At 41.0% G+C, this 14,139-nt stretch overlaps 1 protein-coding gene across 5 annotated transcripts in view; it reads right to left on the bottom strand.

Annotated features, from left to right (window-relative positions):
- Positions 1-14,139, bottom strand: part of LOC148146717 (uncharacterized) — a 195,949-nt gene that overhangs the window by 145,072 nt on the left and 36,738 nt on the right. For 3 of the 5 annotated variants that reach the window (XR_015760371.1, XR_015760372.1, XR_015760373.1), the window contains exon 2: positions 9,795-9,871. The exons of the other annotated variants lie outside the window; for them this stretch is intronic. The gene's annotated coding sequence lies outside the window, so the exon portion shown is untranslated. The remainder of the gene's footprint in view (positions 1-9,794; positions 9,872-14,139) is intronic. 5 annotated transcript variants of the gene reach the window in all.

The raw sequence follows: 14,139 nt of genomic DNA, 5'->3' as shown, positions 1-14,139 counted from the left end.
TGAGGCTCTCAGCCTCATTCCTGATGAAGGGCTTTTGCCCGAAACGTCGATTTTCCTGCTCCTTGGATGCTGCCTGGACTGCTTTGCTTTTCCAGCACCACACTCTTGACCCTAAATGGAAAAAGCAGAATCACAAAGGTAATATTCTCCGATTACTACCCAAGTCATGTGCAAATTGGTGTGAAGTAAATAAAGTTAGAGGGGTAACTGTGTGGCTATAGAATGGATTCTGATAAATAGGACACTGGCAACTGTATTGGTGAAAGGGAGAGCTGGTGCATTAGGATGGACCTCAAGTGAACCAATCCGATACCAGTGTGCTGACAAATGACATAACTTGGGTTGTAGATAGAGCTTTAAAGTAATTGGGTGGTAGGGTAATGGGGAGGAGGATTGGGGGGACAGTGTCTTAAATTGGATGGATGGTTAAAAAAATGAAAAAGCAGATATATAGTGTAGTGAAGAGGCGAACAATATTTAAAACGTGGCAGCAAGTGGCAGAAAATAAGTAGATAAGTGCTGGCAAATGAACCACACACACCCTCCTCTCACTTATCTCTCCACCCTTCAGGCTCTCTGCCTGTATTCCTGATGAAGGGCTTTTGCCCGAAACGTCAATTTTACTGCTCCTCGGATGCTGCCTGAACTGCTGTGCTTTTCCAGCACCACTCTAATCTAGACTCTGGTTTCCATCATCTGCAGTCACTGTTTTTACATAATGGCAAATAAGTCCAAGTTTAAGGCTCATTACCTGAATGAATGAATGCAGTGTAAAGGGAATAGAGTATAAAAATAGGAATGTGTTGCTAAAAGTATGCAAGGCACTAATTAGACTATGGCTGTGATACTACGAACAGTTTTGGGCCCCTGATCCAAGGAAGGGTATTCTGGCATTGGAGGCAGTCCAGAGAAAGTTCTCTCAGCTGATACCAGGTATGGAGTGAGGTATGAGGAGAAGCTAAGTAGGTTGGATCTGTATTCAATATAATTTAGAAGAAAGACCATATAGAATTGTGGAGGAGCTGAATGGCTTATTCCTACTCCTATTTGTTATGTAGGCAAATCTGCTGATTTTAAGAAGGCAGAAGAAGGGAAATTCCCTTCTGTGTCTGCATGTCAAGATAATCAATATTACGTGCTCTTAGGAAATTAGCTGCAAGAGATCCTCCAACTGAATTTGCGACATAACTGATTAGAGATTGAGGTTAACAGTACAACAGTCACAGAATCTGTCACCCTGCATTTCCTATGGCTAAAGCACCTAACCTGCACATCTTTGGACAGTGGGAGAAAACTAGACACGAAACCCACACAGACACAGGAAGAAAATGCAAACTCCACACAGATAGTTGTCCGAGGGTCCCTGACACTATGAGGCAGCAATACTAATCACTGAGCCCCAACCATATCCTGTTGGATTTATAATATAGGCCAAATATCAATTGTGTGTACATTTCATTCCTGTAAGTTATGCTTTTCTATTAAGATCTCTAAAGATTTAATGCCAGTGGAGAAAAACATTCCTCTTTTATAAATCTTTGAGCAATGAGAGAATTTAAATTTACTGTGCCTCACTTCACTGGGATGGCACACTGGAATAAAGCCTCCTGGAGTCACCAAGAAACTAATTTTTTTGATAGGATCCCTACAGTGTGGAAGCAGGCCATTCAGCCCAACAAGTCCACATTGAACCTCTGAAGAGCATCCCACCCATTACCCTAGTGCTGCAACTCTGTATTTCCCATGGCTAACACACCTAACCTGCAGGTTCCTGGGCAACTTAGCATGGTAAATCCATCTAACTTGCACATCTTTGGACTGTGGGGGAAAACTAGAGCATCTGGCAAAAATCCATGTAGACACAGGGAGAATGTGCAAACTTTACACAGATAGTTGCCTGAGGCTGGAATTGAACCTGGGTCCCTGACACTGTGTGACAACAGTGCTAACCACTAAGCCACTATACCACATCATTGTGTGTGCAAAATGCCTCAATTCAACAGTCTTTTAGACCCAAGTTACCAAAGCATGGAGTAGCAGTTTCTGTGCTGAATAAGAGTTAATTATTTATTACAAATAAATTGTTTTGAGCTTGTTTACAGGAGGCAATGAGTTCATAAGTATAAAGTCCCTGTCATATTCCTTAATAGCAAAAGCCTACTGCAATTTTAAGGAAAATAAACTGGCTTTCTTCAGACTTTAGATATTGTTTTACTGAGAGCAACTGAAACCACCTATTGTTGTGGAGGTCTGAAGGCTTCTAGCTATCTCATTCACAAGCTGTTCAGCTACCTGGGAGCCAAACACAGTTGTTGGCAGACAGAAGGCATCATCAGCTTTCATCACTCCACAATCAGTTAATTGTTGCCAAACAAATCTCATTTTGTACATAATCCCTGGTGCCAATTCACCTGAAACTAAATTTTCCTCACTGGTTGCTCAAACAACAATGTAAATGGCAGTTACAATAAGTACTGGGAGCTTGTTCTTTTTATATAAAAAGTGCAGCAATCCCTTCCATAATCCCAGCTTTTAAAAAAAAATCCTTTCCCCATTTCATTTCAGTCATAACCTGGCTATGATTAGATAAATAAGAATGTAACAATTGGCAGCAGTTCCACCAGCTGTATATCAGTGAAAAAGTGTTAGAGAATGGTATGGTCAATTTTGTCAATGACTGCAGACAAGTTAAGGAGGATGAAGAAAGAAAGTTTTCTTTCACAGTCACGCTGGATACCATTGGTGACTTGATAAAAATTGTTTTGGTACTATGGAAGTGATGGAAATGTAGGGAGATTGACACATAGAGTTCTATGGCAGCTCAGAAGAAATTTCAAATGTAACAACAAGCTCAAGGACTTTGAAGAAAAAAGGGAAATCAGCAATCGGATGCTTGTTTACAGGGATGATGAGATCAAAAGCTGTTTACTTTTTGAGGGATATTTCAGCAGATTGAAAGAAGAGCAACAACCACAAAGTAAGAACTATAACAATATCACCTAACATGGGGACTGGGGAAGTGAAGTTAAGTTGTCAATGATTTAATAGGAATAGGATTGAAAATTCAAAAGATCACAAACAAATTAAACTCAAAGAGGGCATGAAGGCAGATAGGACAGAGAGCAGAGAAAGGTGAGTGTTCAAGTCAGGTGGGAACATGAGAAATTTTACTAAATGGGCTAGTGGAAGAGCAGAGTCAGCTGATCAAATGGTCTCAATCAGTGACAAAGATGTTCATTACCGTCTTGCACTTACTTTGGAGTTTCTTTTGGTGGTGATGTTTATCAGCATCCTGGGATCTGAAGCTTTTAATTTTAAGTAATATTTAGGCCTGTTTGTAATAGACAATGCCAGCTGACTAGTTACTTATCTAACCATTATGATCAAACAAAAAGCTGCTGAAATTGCCTCTACATTTCAGATTGAAAGACAATTACTACTATTCTTCCTGCTAAAATGTTTTGCAGCTTTAAACAAGACTTTAAAATGTGGTGCCTGAAATGTGAGATGCATAGTAGAATTAAGACTATTTTGATAAATTATGGGTAAGTAAAAAAGTCATGAAAGTTGTTCATGAAAGATATTTGTAATTTAGAAACTGATTCCATCACATCAGCTAATGATTACTAAATCGCAATTGCCATTTACCTTAATATAGTGTACACCCATATTTTATTAAGAAAGCAAATGATGTTTTATTCAGGTGCAGTGTAAATTAACCATGTAAATGGACAAATTATCATTTTAGTGAAACACAATTAATGTCAGACTCTGCATGCAGAGAAAAGTGTGTTGAGGGTGGGGAGACAACTGCAAATGACTTTTGCACAGCCTTCAATTAAAAAGCTGGAAATATTACTACAAATTTGAGATAAGTGGGTTTTGTCATATGTAGTGATACATTTGAAGTTGAAGGCATAAAAAAGGACGGATCACAATAATTGTCAAAGAATCAGTTACAGCTATGAGGTGTGAAAGTCTGCTTGGAGGATCGTCAAGTGAGGCTAAATAGGTTGAACTGAAGAATAGAAAGAAGGGCAATCAGATCAAAAGGGATACACTAGCTGTCCCAAAATAGTCAAAGGGAAATAGGAGAATAAATATTTGGCAAAGTATAGAGAAGTGCAAAAATATAGGCAAATATTAGTAAAGGACTATAGCTGCCTTAACATTAAATAGGATAAACCAGTGTAGATGCTGTAAAGTTTTTAAATTACAAAGAGAAAATTTTAGCTAATATGGAGCTTTCCAGAGGAGGGCTGTTCTGGAAAAAAGTCCGAACATTTGACAGGGGGATTATATATCAGTTAAGGCTATAGTGGCAGTGATCACAATGGAGTTTTTAGTGCATTGTTAAGAACATCCCTTTTTTTAATTTTTCTCATTTTTGGTTTGGAATTGTGAGCTGCAGTGGAGAATCAAACTTTGAACTACTAATGTTGGAATGAAGGAGAGAGAAAATAACTGACGTGATTTACAGGGACTGGTCTGGAAAGATAATTGCAGGCTAATTATTGTTCCAAGAACACTGCAGACATTTTGGAATTGTACTTGTATATTATCCTCCAGGACTGGCAGTGGATTGGATGTTGCATTGGTCAATAATGTGGAGGCTGATGCTGGCCATCCAACCAGAGAGAATGTGGGAAGAAAGAAAAGCATAGATTGAACTACTTTGACTGTTTTTTTGTGCAGATTACAATATTAATAATCAATTGGGCAATTGAGGGTCATTGAATGTTTTAACTTCACTGTGTTGCAAATCCAATGTTAGTGAGTCTGATTTGGTCTGGCTTGCTATCCCTATGTGGTAACAGTATTTATGGAAAAGGACTGCGGTTGATAAGGAATAAAAAGTTCCTTAATTGTGGAAAGATCGATTTTATTAAGCAGAGATGTAACTCTCAAAAGTGGACTGGAAACAGATACTCAAATGTAACCCACTGTTGGAACAGTGGGATGTGTTCAAGGAAGGGTTAATGAGGATTTCAAACAAGTACAGACCCATAGAGAAAACATGTGGAACTCAAATGTAGAGTCTTTTGGATGTCAAAGACAATATTGGATAGAATTTTTAAAAATTTTTCTTTAAAATTTATATTCCATACATAGAGCTAGATACAGGAGAATCGACGTTTTGGGCATAAGCCCTTCTTCAGGAATGAGGAAAGTTTGTCCAGCAGGCTAAGATAAAAGATAGGGAGGAGGGACTTGGGGGAGGGGCGTCGGAAATGCGATAGGTGGAAAGAGGTCAAGGTGAGGGTGATAGGTCAGACTGGGGTGGGGGCGGAGAGGTCAGGAAGAAGATTGCAGGTTAGGAAGGCGGTGCTGAGTTCGATGGATTTGACTGATGATGTGTTGCATCCTCTGCAACCTCCTCTATATTGGGGATGTGGCCTCCTCTATATTGGGGAGACAGGCCGCCTACTTGCGGAGCGTTTCAGAGAACACCTCTGGGACACCCGGACCAACCAACCCATCCATCCTGTGGCTCAACACTTCAACTCCCCCTCCCACTCCACCAAGGACATGCAGGTCTTTGGACTCCTCCATCGCCAGACCACAACAACACGACGGTTGGAGGAAGAGCGCCTCATCTTCCGCCTAGGAACCCTCCAACCACAAGGAATGAACTCAGATTTCACCAGTTTCCTCATTTCCCCTCCCCCCACCTTCTCTCAGTCAAATCCATCGAACTCAGCACTGCCTTCCTAACCTGCAATCTTCTTCCTGACCTCTCCGCCCCCACCCCAGTCTGACCTATCACCCTCACCTTGACCTCTTTCCACCTATCGCATTTCCGACGCCCCTCCCCCAAGTCCCTCCTCCCTACCTTTTATCTTAGCCTGCTGGACAAACTTTCCTCATTCCTGAAGAAGGGCTTATGCCCGAAACGTCGATTCTCCTGTTCCCTGGATGCTGCCTGACCTGCTGCGCTTTTCCAGCAACACATTTTCAGCTCTGATCTCCAGCATCTGCAGACCTCACTTTCTCCTCCATAGAGCTAGATACTACAAACAAAACTTGATGATAGGGTAAGGCTTAAACTTAAAGTTAAGGTGGCAGAGAAAGAGTCTGAAAAATTATTGCCAAGTAAAACTAAGGATAATGCAAAGACTTTTTATAAATTCATAAAGAGAAAGAGGACAAGTGAGAAAGGTGAAGGACCTATTAGAGACAAAAGGTTAACATTTGTGTCAAGATGGAAAATGTGGGCATATTTCTTCATAAATTCTTCAGGTCCTTCTTGACAGAATAGGGTGATGATGCAGACATTGAAGCTAGGGATTTAAAATAAATTTGCTAAAAAAAAAAACTCAACAGATCAGGCATCATCTGTTGGGGAAATAAAAAGTTATATTTCAGATTGTTGGCCTATCATCATCAACATCACTTTCAAGGGCAGATAGTATGGAAAATAAATGCTGGCCTTGCCAACAATGGACAAAAAGGAAGAAATATTTTTATCTCAAATTTCTGGAATCCCCAATCTTGTGTTTCTATATTTATGTTAAGAAGGAGAATTGTGAACATTGAAGACAAAAGCACAAGAATAGGTGCAGATGTTGAAAATATAATAGTTCATTTGAGTCTGCTCCACCACTCAAAGTGGTCATGGCTGATCTTGGGCTTCAACTCCACTTTCCTCCAGCGCTTCTCATAAATTGATTCTGAGAGACCAGAAATCTGACTCCCACTGCCTTAAAATTTTCCAAATATTGGGATAAAGAATTCCAATGATTCACACTGCAGACATTTTGGAATTGTACTTGTATATTATGCTCCAGGACTGGCAGTGGATTGGATGTTGCATTGGTCAATAAAGTGGAGGCCGATGCTGGCCATCCAACCAGAGAGAATGTGGGAAGGCTGCAAGTGAATAGATTTCTCCTCTTCAGCCCTAAATTATCATTCCCTTATTCTGGGACTGTGTCCATGTTCTGGTTTTCTATTCAAACAAAATAAATAACCTCATGGTCCTCCACATTATATCCTATTTGTTATCTTAATACCAACTCATTTAGTCTGTTTTAGAGATCAGTACTGAGTCTTCTTTTGTTTCTCATTAAAATAAATTATTTGGATGAGACCATAGTAATTAAGTTTGCGGATGACACCAAAATTATAGTGGTATACTGGACAACAAAGAAAGTTATCTAAGATTACAAAGAGATCAATGGACTGAGTGACAGTTGGAGATTAATTTGATAAATGCGAGATATTGTCTGTTTTACCAAAATACAAGAGCAGGGCATATACAATTAATGGTAGGGCCCTGGGTAGTTTTGTACAACAGAGTGACCTAGGGGTTCAGGTACATAATTATTTCAAACTTGCATCACAGGGTGGTTAAGAAGGTATTTAGCATGCTTGCCTTCATTACCCAGACCTTTGAGTATATGAATTGGGACATCATGTTTAGGTTGTACAGGATGTTGGTGAGGCCTCTCCCAGAGTACTGCGTGCAGTTCTGGTCGCCCTGCTATAGGAAGGATATTATTAAATTGGAGAGGATTCAGAAAAGATTTACCAGAATGTTGCCAGGAATGGAGGTTTTGAATTATAAGGAGAGGCTGGGACTTTTTTTTCACTGAAGCATAAGAGTTTGTGGGGTGACCTTATAGAGGCTTATAAAATCATGATGGGCATAAATAAGGTGAATAAGCAGAGTTCTCAGAGGGTGGTCCGTATGTGGCATGAACCGCCACAGAAAGTGATGGATGCAGGCACAGTTACATTTAAGAGATACGTGGTTAAGCGAATAGGAAAGGTTTGGAGAGATATGGGCCAAATGTAGACAAATGGGACTAATTTACTTTGGGAACATGGTCGACGTGGACCAGTTGGACCAAAGGATCTGTTTCCATGCCATATGACTCTATGATCATGGCTTATTGGTGCCCTAACTCCAGATACCTGACTTTGGCCTATATTTCTTCATACCTATGTTTACCTTTTAGGTAAACCCTTAATAAAAATCTTAACTTTGCCAAAAACAATTTCCCTTTTGTAAAATTGTTAACTTGAGATAAACATAATGAATGGGAAACTATGAAAGATTTAGCAGCTTTGAATATTGATAAACCACCAGGTCCAGAGAAAGTACATTCCAGATTGTTAAAGAGAAAAAAGATAGGATATAGAGAGACATAGAACATAGAACGAGTCAGCACAGTACAGGCCCTTCGGTCCTTGATGTTGCGCCAACCTGTGAAAATAATCTGATGCCCATCTAACCTACACCATTTCATTATTATCCAAATGTATGTCCAATGCCCATTTAAATGTCCTTAACATCGGTGAGTCTACTACTTGCAGGCATGCCATTCCACGCCCCTCCTACTCCCTGAATGATGAAACTACCCTTAATATGTGTCCTAAATCTATCACCCCTCAATTTAAAGCTATGTCCCCTCGTGTTAGCCTTCACCAAGGAAAAAGCCTTTGTCTACCCTATCTAACCCTCTGATTATCTTATACGTCTCAATTAAGTCACCTCTCAACCTTCTTCTCTCCAACTAAAACAGCCTCAGTTCCCTCAGCCTTTCCTCGTAAGACCTCCCTTCCATACCAGGCAACATCCTAGTAATTCTCCTCTGAACCCTTTCCAAAGCTTCCACATCCTTCCTATAATGCAGTGACCAGAACTGTATGCAATACTCCAGGTGCGGCCTTACCAGTGTCTTGTACAGTTGAAGCATGACCTCGTGGTTCTGAAACTCAATCCCCCTACCAATAAATGCCAACACACCTTATGCCTTCTTAACAACCTTATCAACCTGGGTGGTAACTTTCAGGGATTTATACACCTGGACACTAAGATCTCTCTGTTCATCTACACTTCCAAGAATCTTTTTTTAGTAAATATTTTTATTGAAAATCTTTTTAAATCTTTTACAAAACATTTATATACAAAGAAAAAGAATAACACCATCAAAACAGAAAACAAAGAACAAAAAAGGCCATAACACAGTACCATTGTTAATAAACGACCTACTATTTGACCAAAACAAACATATCTACTTAAACTAAACTACAAACATATTAAATAAATATTAACTTAAACTAAATTCAAATAACTTAAATTAAATAATATCTCATTACTTTATTCTATCTCACTTGTCACACCTCCACTGAGGCTCCCATCCCTGGCAGCACCATCTACAGTACCCATATTCTCTTCCCCCAGTCTCCTTCTCACAGGGCCCCACAGGCACCCATACTGATTCCCACAGTTAAACCACAGCCCTGATTAATATTGCCGATAAGTCAGCGTCAATATAATTTAAAAAGGCTGCCACCTCTTGTCAAACTATTCCATTTTGTGGTGCACCATATTTGTAATGTAGTCTTGGGGGAGATGCTCCATCACCAGCCTACGCCACTCCATAAGACCTGGTGTTTTTTCTGACGTCCAGTTCACCAAAATGTTCTTCCTCGCACAGTGGATGAGAATATTACACAATCTCTTCCCATGTTCCCCCAGAGAGGGCAAATTTGGTAGCCCCAAAAGAAGAAATACCGGATCCACGTTAATTTCAATCCCCAGGATAACCTTTAGCTCCCTTACTATAGCATTCCAGTATCTCTGGATCCTTACAACAGGACTAATAACAGTGTGTATGAGTGCCTATACTAATTTTACATTGGGGACACCCTGATGATACTCCTTTCTTGAACTTAGCTAGCCTCTCTGGCGCCATATGAGCCTTGTATAAGATCTTCAATTGCATGGCCTGCGCTCTGTTACATACTAAGATTTTTCTTACATTCCCCCAGATGTCTTCCCATACCTCCAATGGGATATCCTCTCCTAACTCTTGATTCCACGTCCTACAGAGTCCTTCCATATCCCCAAGGCACGACCTTTCTGTAAATGATATAAAGCACTGAGTGAAAGAGGACCCATACACCGGAGTATTCTTTTCTCCACGTCTGATTTGTAATACTGAGCGTGGTCTTCCTCTGCATATAGTCCCTTATCTTAAAATATCGGAAAAGGTCGCTAGTAGACAATCCAAATCTCTGACTTACCTGACTAAATGAAATCAGGACCTCCCCTTCAAATAAGTCATCCAGACAGAAGATTCCCTTATTCTCCCATACCTTAAAGCCTGAGTCCATTGTCCCAGATTTAAATCCTTGGGCTCCCACCAACGGGGTATATGGCGAAGTCTGAGACTAATTGCCCTCGTCTTGCCTCATTATCCTATTTAAAATAGTTGGACTTTTACACTGCTGGGTCATGGATTTCATCTTATCCATGAATAATGAATTAATTAAAGGACATCTCGACTGCGACGCTTCAATATCAAGCCAAATTGATTCCGAATTCCCCCGTACCCAGTCACCAACATATTTTTTTTGTAAATATATTTATTAGCAAATTTTTTAAACTTTATACACATATAAAATTATTGAAAAGTACAATCAATAACAAATATCAGTATAATAAGAAAAAAAACACAAATTACAATACAACTACTGTCTACTAACTACTAACCAACCCTATAATACAAAACAAACCCTAACACTGCGCAAAGCAACACCAATAAATAAGTAAATAACTAATAGATCAAAAAAGAAAGAAAGAAAATCAAAAATCCAAAAAACCCCACAAAATATAGAACAGCTATGCCTGGTGCAAAGCTCCCAAACAAAGGAACAGGAGCATTGTATATATATCTATATTAATTCAGGAGACCCCCTCCAGGGCCCAGAGTTTGACAAACCTAACCATCCTGGTTAAACAAATGCTCTACTTCAGATAACTGACAAATCTATATCCAAATAACTCAAATAAGGCTGTCATGTCTTATAAAAATGGTCTGTTGCGTGCTGCACCATGTTTGTAAAAAAAAGTCTAAGGGAATGGGCTCCATAATTAATTTCTGCCATCCCAGCAAGCCCGGTGGGTTCTCAGACACCCAGTTCATCAGAATATTCGTCTGTGCACAGTATGCAAGAATATTAAACAGTTTCTTCCCATGCATGTCTAAAGATGGTAAATTTGGTAGACCTAAGAGGAGAGATATCGGGTCTACTTTGACTTCAGTCCTCAATACCCTCCCTATCTCTCCCGCCACAGTGTTCCAATAAACACAAAGCCTGTGGCATGTCCAGAAGCAATGGATAAGAGTACCTATACTTATTTTACATTTGGGGCACACTGAAGATGCCCCTTTTTTAAACTTTGCCAGACAGTCTGGTGCCAGATGAGCCCTGTGCAGAACTTTTAACTGTGTAGCGCATTTCCTATTACAGATTGAAATCTTTCGAGCATTCTCCCATATGTTCTTCCATGTTTCAGAAGAGATCTCCACTCTACCTCTTGCTCCTAGACCTCACATAACTGGTTAATATCCTGCCAGGCCCTGCCACCTAGCAGACAATAGAGGGCACTACTGAAAGGGTGCTTGTGGAATGTAGCACAACCTCTCTGTATCAGGCTTATAGGGCTTAGTGAGAAGCGTGGTCTTCTTCTGGATGAAATCCCTAATCTGAAAAAAAACGGAAAAGATCTCTGCTGGGCAACCCATATTTGCAGATAAGTTACTCAAAAGAGATCATAACCTCCCCCTCAAACAAATCTCCCAAACTAGGAACTCCTCTCGCTGCCCATAGTTTGAACCCTGAGTCCATCATCCCTGGTCGGAACCCTGGTATGCCAACTATAGTCGTAAGTGGCAAAGTCTTGGATAAGCAACCTTCACTCTGACGCATCGCCCTCCATGTCTTGACTGTACTAATGACAATGGGGTTCCAGCAGTGGTCCATAACTGTCCTCATGTTATCCATGAACAACAGGTTAATAAGAGGGCACTTTGCCTGGGAGGCCTCAATATCCAGCCATATTGAGTTTGGATCATTACCTACCCAATCGCAGACAAAGGACAGTAGGGAACTCAATTAATACCTCCTGATGTCTGGGAAATCAACTCCTCCCCCTCCTTGAGGCAACTGCAATTTAGTAAGTTTGATGAGGGGCCATCCACGATACCAGACAAAGGAACCAAACCATCCCATAAGCTTCCACAGCGTTGACCTGAGAAACATTATAGGGAGCATACACATGGAATAAAGAAACGAGGAAGAACATTCATCTTAATGAGAGATATTCGGCCCAGCCATGAAATTGGAAGAGCCTCCCATCTCTGGAGATCTCGCCTAATATTGTCGAGCAAGTGAGCAAAGTTAGTCCGAAATAACAGATCAAACTTGAGGGCAATAAAAATGCCTAGGTATTGGAACCTTACCCGCGACCACTTAAAAGGGAACTTAGGGCTACCTTCAGCTTCTGGCATATCCTTAAGGTTCCCCAAAGGCATGGCCTCCGATTGTGCAAAGTTAATCTGATATCCTGAAATAGCCCCAAATGAATTGATACATTGTATCAAATAGGGTACGGAGGTCATCGGGTTCGATAAAAACAGAAGGACATCATCAGCATACAGTGTAATCTTGTGTGCCCTCGATCCCACTTCTGGAGCGGTTATGTGGACGTTCTGACAAATGGCCTCTGCCAGTGGCTCTATCACCAAAGTAAACAACAACAGTGAGAGGGGCCAACCTTGTCGACTACCCCTACCAATCTTAAAATTCCCATACTTCACCCTGTTGGTGATGACCGTGGCCAGAGGGTGGCGATATAAATCCTGAAGAAGGGCTAATGCCCGAAACGTCGATTCTCCTGTTCCCTAGATGCTGCCTGACCTGCTGCGCTTTTCCAGCAACACATTTCCATCTATAAATCCTCCACCCACCTAGCAAAGACCCGACCCAACCCTGTTCTAAGACATAAAAAAGATATGTCTGTTCCACCTTTCTCTGCATCTAAGGAAATCACCAACCCCTGAATAAATCGTTGCTGACAAACTTGGACCATATTCAGCAACCTTCTAATATTATAAAGCCTGTTTGGTCCTCTTTAACAATATGGGGCAACACCTTTTCCAATCTCAGCGCCAGGAGTTTGGACAAAATCTTGAAATCTGAATTTAATAGAGAGATGGGCCTCTATGAGGCACAATCCTCAGGAACCTTCCCTTTCTTAAGAAATATTAGCTTCTCTCAAAGATGGTGATAGGCATTCATGCATATAGGAGTGATTGTACATCTCCAACATCAGCCCTGACTGAATCCCTATAAATTCCTTATAAAACCCACCCAGGAGACCATCAGGGGTCAGGCGCTTTCCCATTCTGAAGTTGCCCAGCTGCCTCCTGTATTTCCTGAACTGTCAATGCGGCATTAAGGAGAGAGGCATTTTCTAAGGTTACCCTGGGAGGTCCAAGTTCTTAAAAAAGGTCTCCATTTTAGCCCTCCTGTCCTCGCAACCTTCAGTCCGATACAATTCAGAGTAAAAGCTCCAAAAAGCCTCATTAATCTTTTTAGCATCGTATGTAAGGACTCCGGCGCTGTCTCTGATTGCAGTAATGGACTGGGGAGCACGCTTTTTCCTAGTCAGGTACGCTAAATACTTCCCTGGCCTATCCCCATATTTGAACAGCCTTTGTCTAGCAAAAGCACGTTCTTTCTTTGCATATTGTGTCAGTATTGAATTCAAGGCAGCCCGGAGGCCGTGATCCACTGTATAGCTTAGTCACTGAAGGCCGTGCAAAATGTGCCACTTCGGCAGCTTTCAACCACGCCTCAAGTCGACGCTGCTGTTCCTCCTTCTGTTGTTTCCGGCTAGCTGAATAGGAAATAGCTAATCCCTTAGCAAAGGCCTTAGCACTCTCCCATAGCATAGGCAGACTACTAGCCGTGCCTGAGTTGATAGTCAAGAATTCCTGAAACTCCTTCAAAAGGTATTCCACAAATTTGGAATCCTTAAGGAGAAAGGGGTCTGAACTCCAATCCCGCAAACCTAGCCCTTCACTCTTGGCCTTAACCTCCAAATATACCGCTGCATGATCAGAGATAGCTATATTCCCAATTTTACAACCTATAATAGAATCCAGAAGGGCCGAGGGAGCCAGAAAGAGGTCAATCCTCATGTGACATTTATGTGGATTTGAAAAAATGGTGAAGTCCCTGCCGTTAGGGTGAAGACATCTCCAAATATCCACCAGCTCCAACTCCTTGCATAAGTCAACCACCTGCTTGGTCTGCAAAGAAATAGTTGGAAGCCCACAA

This window comes from Chiloscyllium plagiosum, unplaced genomic scaffold (genome assembly GCF_037043375.1).
Source record: "Chiloscyllium plagiosum isolate Xiang-an unplaced genomic scaffold, Cpla_swu_hap1 HiC_scaffold_19, whole genome shotgun sequence".
NCBI classification, from domain to species: Eukaryota; Metazoa; Chordata; class Chondrichthyes; order Orectolobiformes; family Hemiscylliidae; genus Chiloscyllium; species Chiloscyllium plagiosum.
Note: the sequence above shows the minus strand (reverse complement) of the source record. Positions and strands in the feature narration are given on the sequence as shown.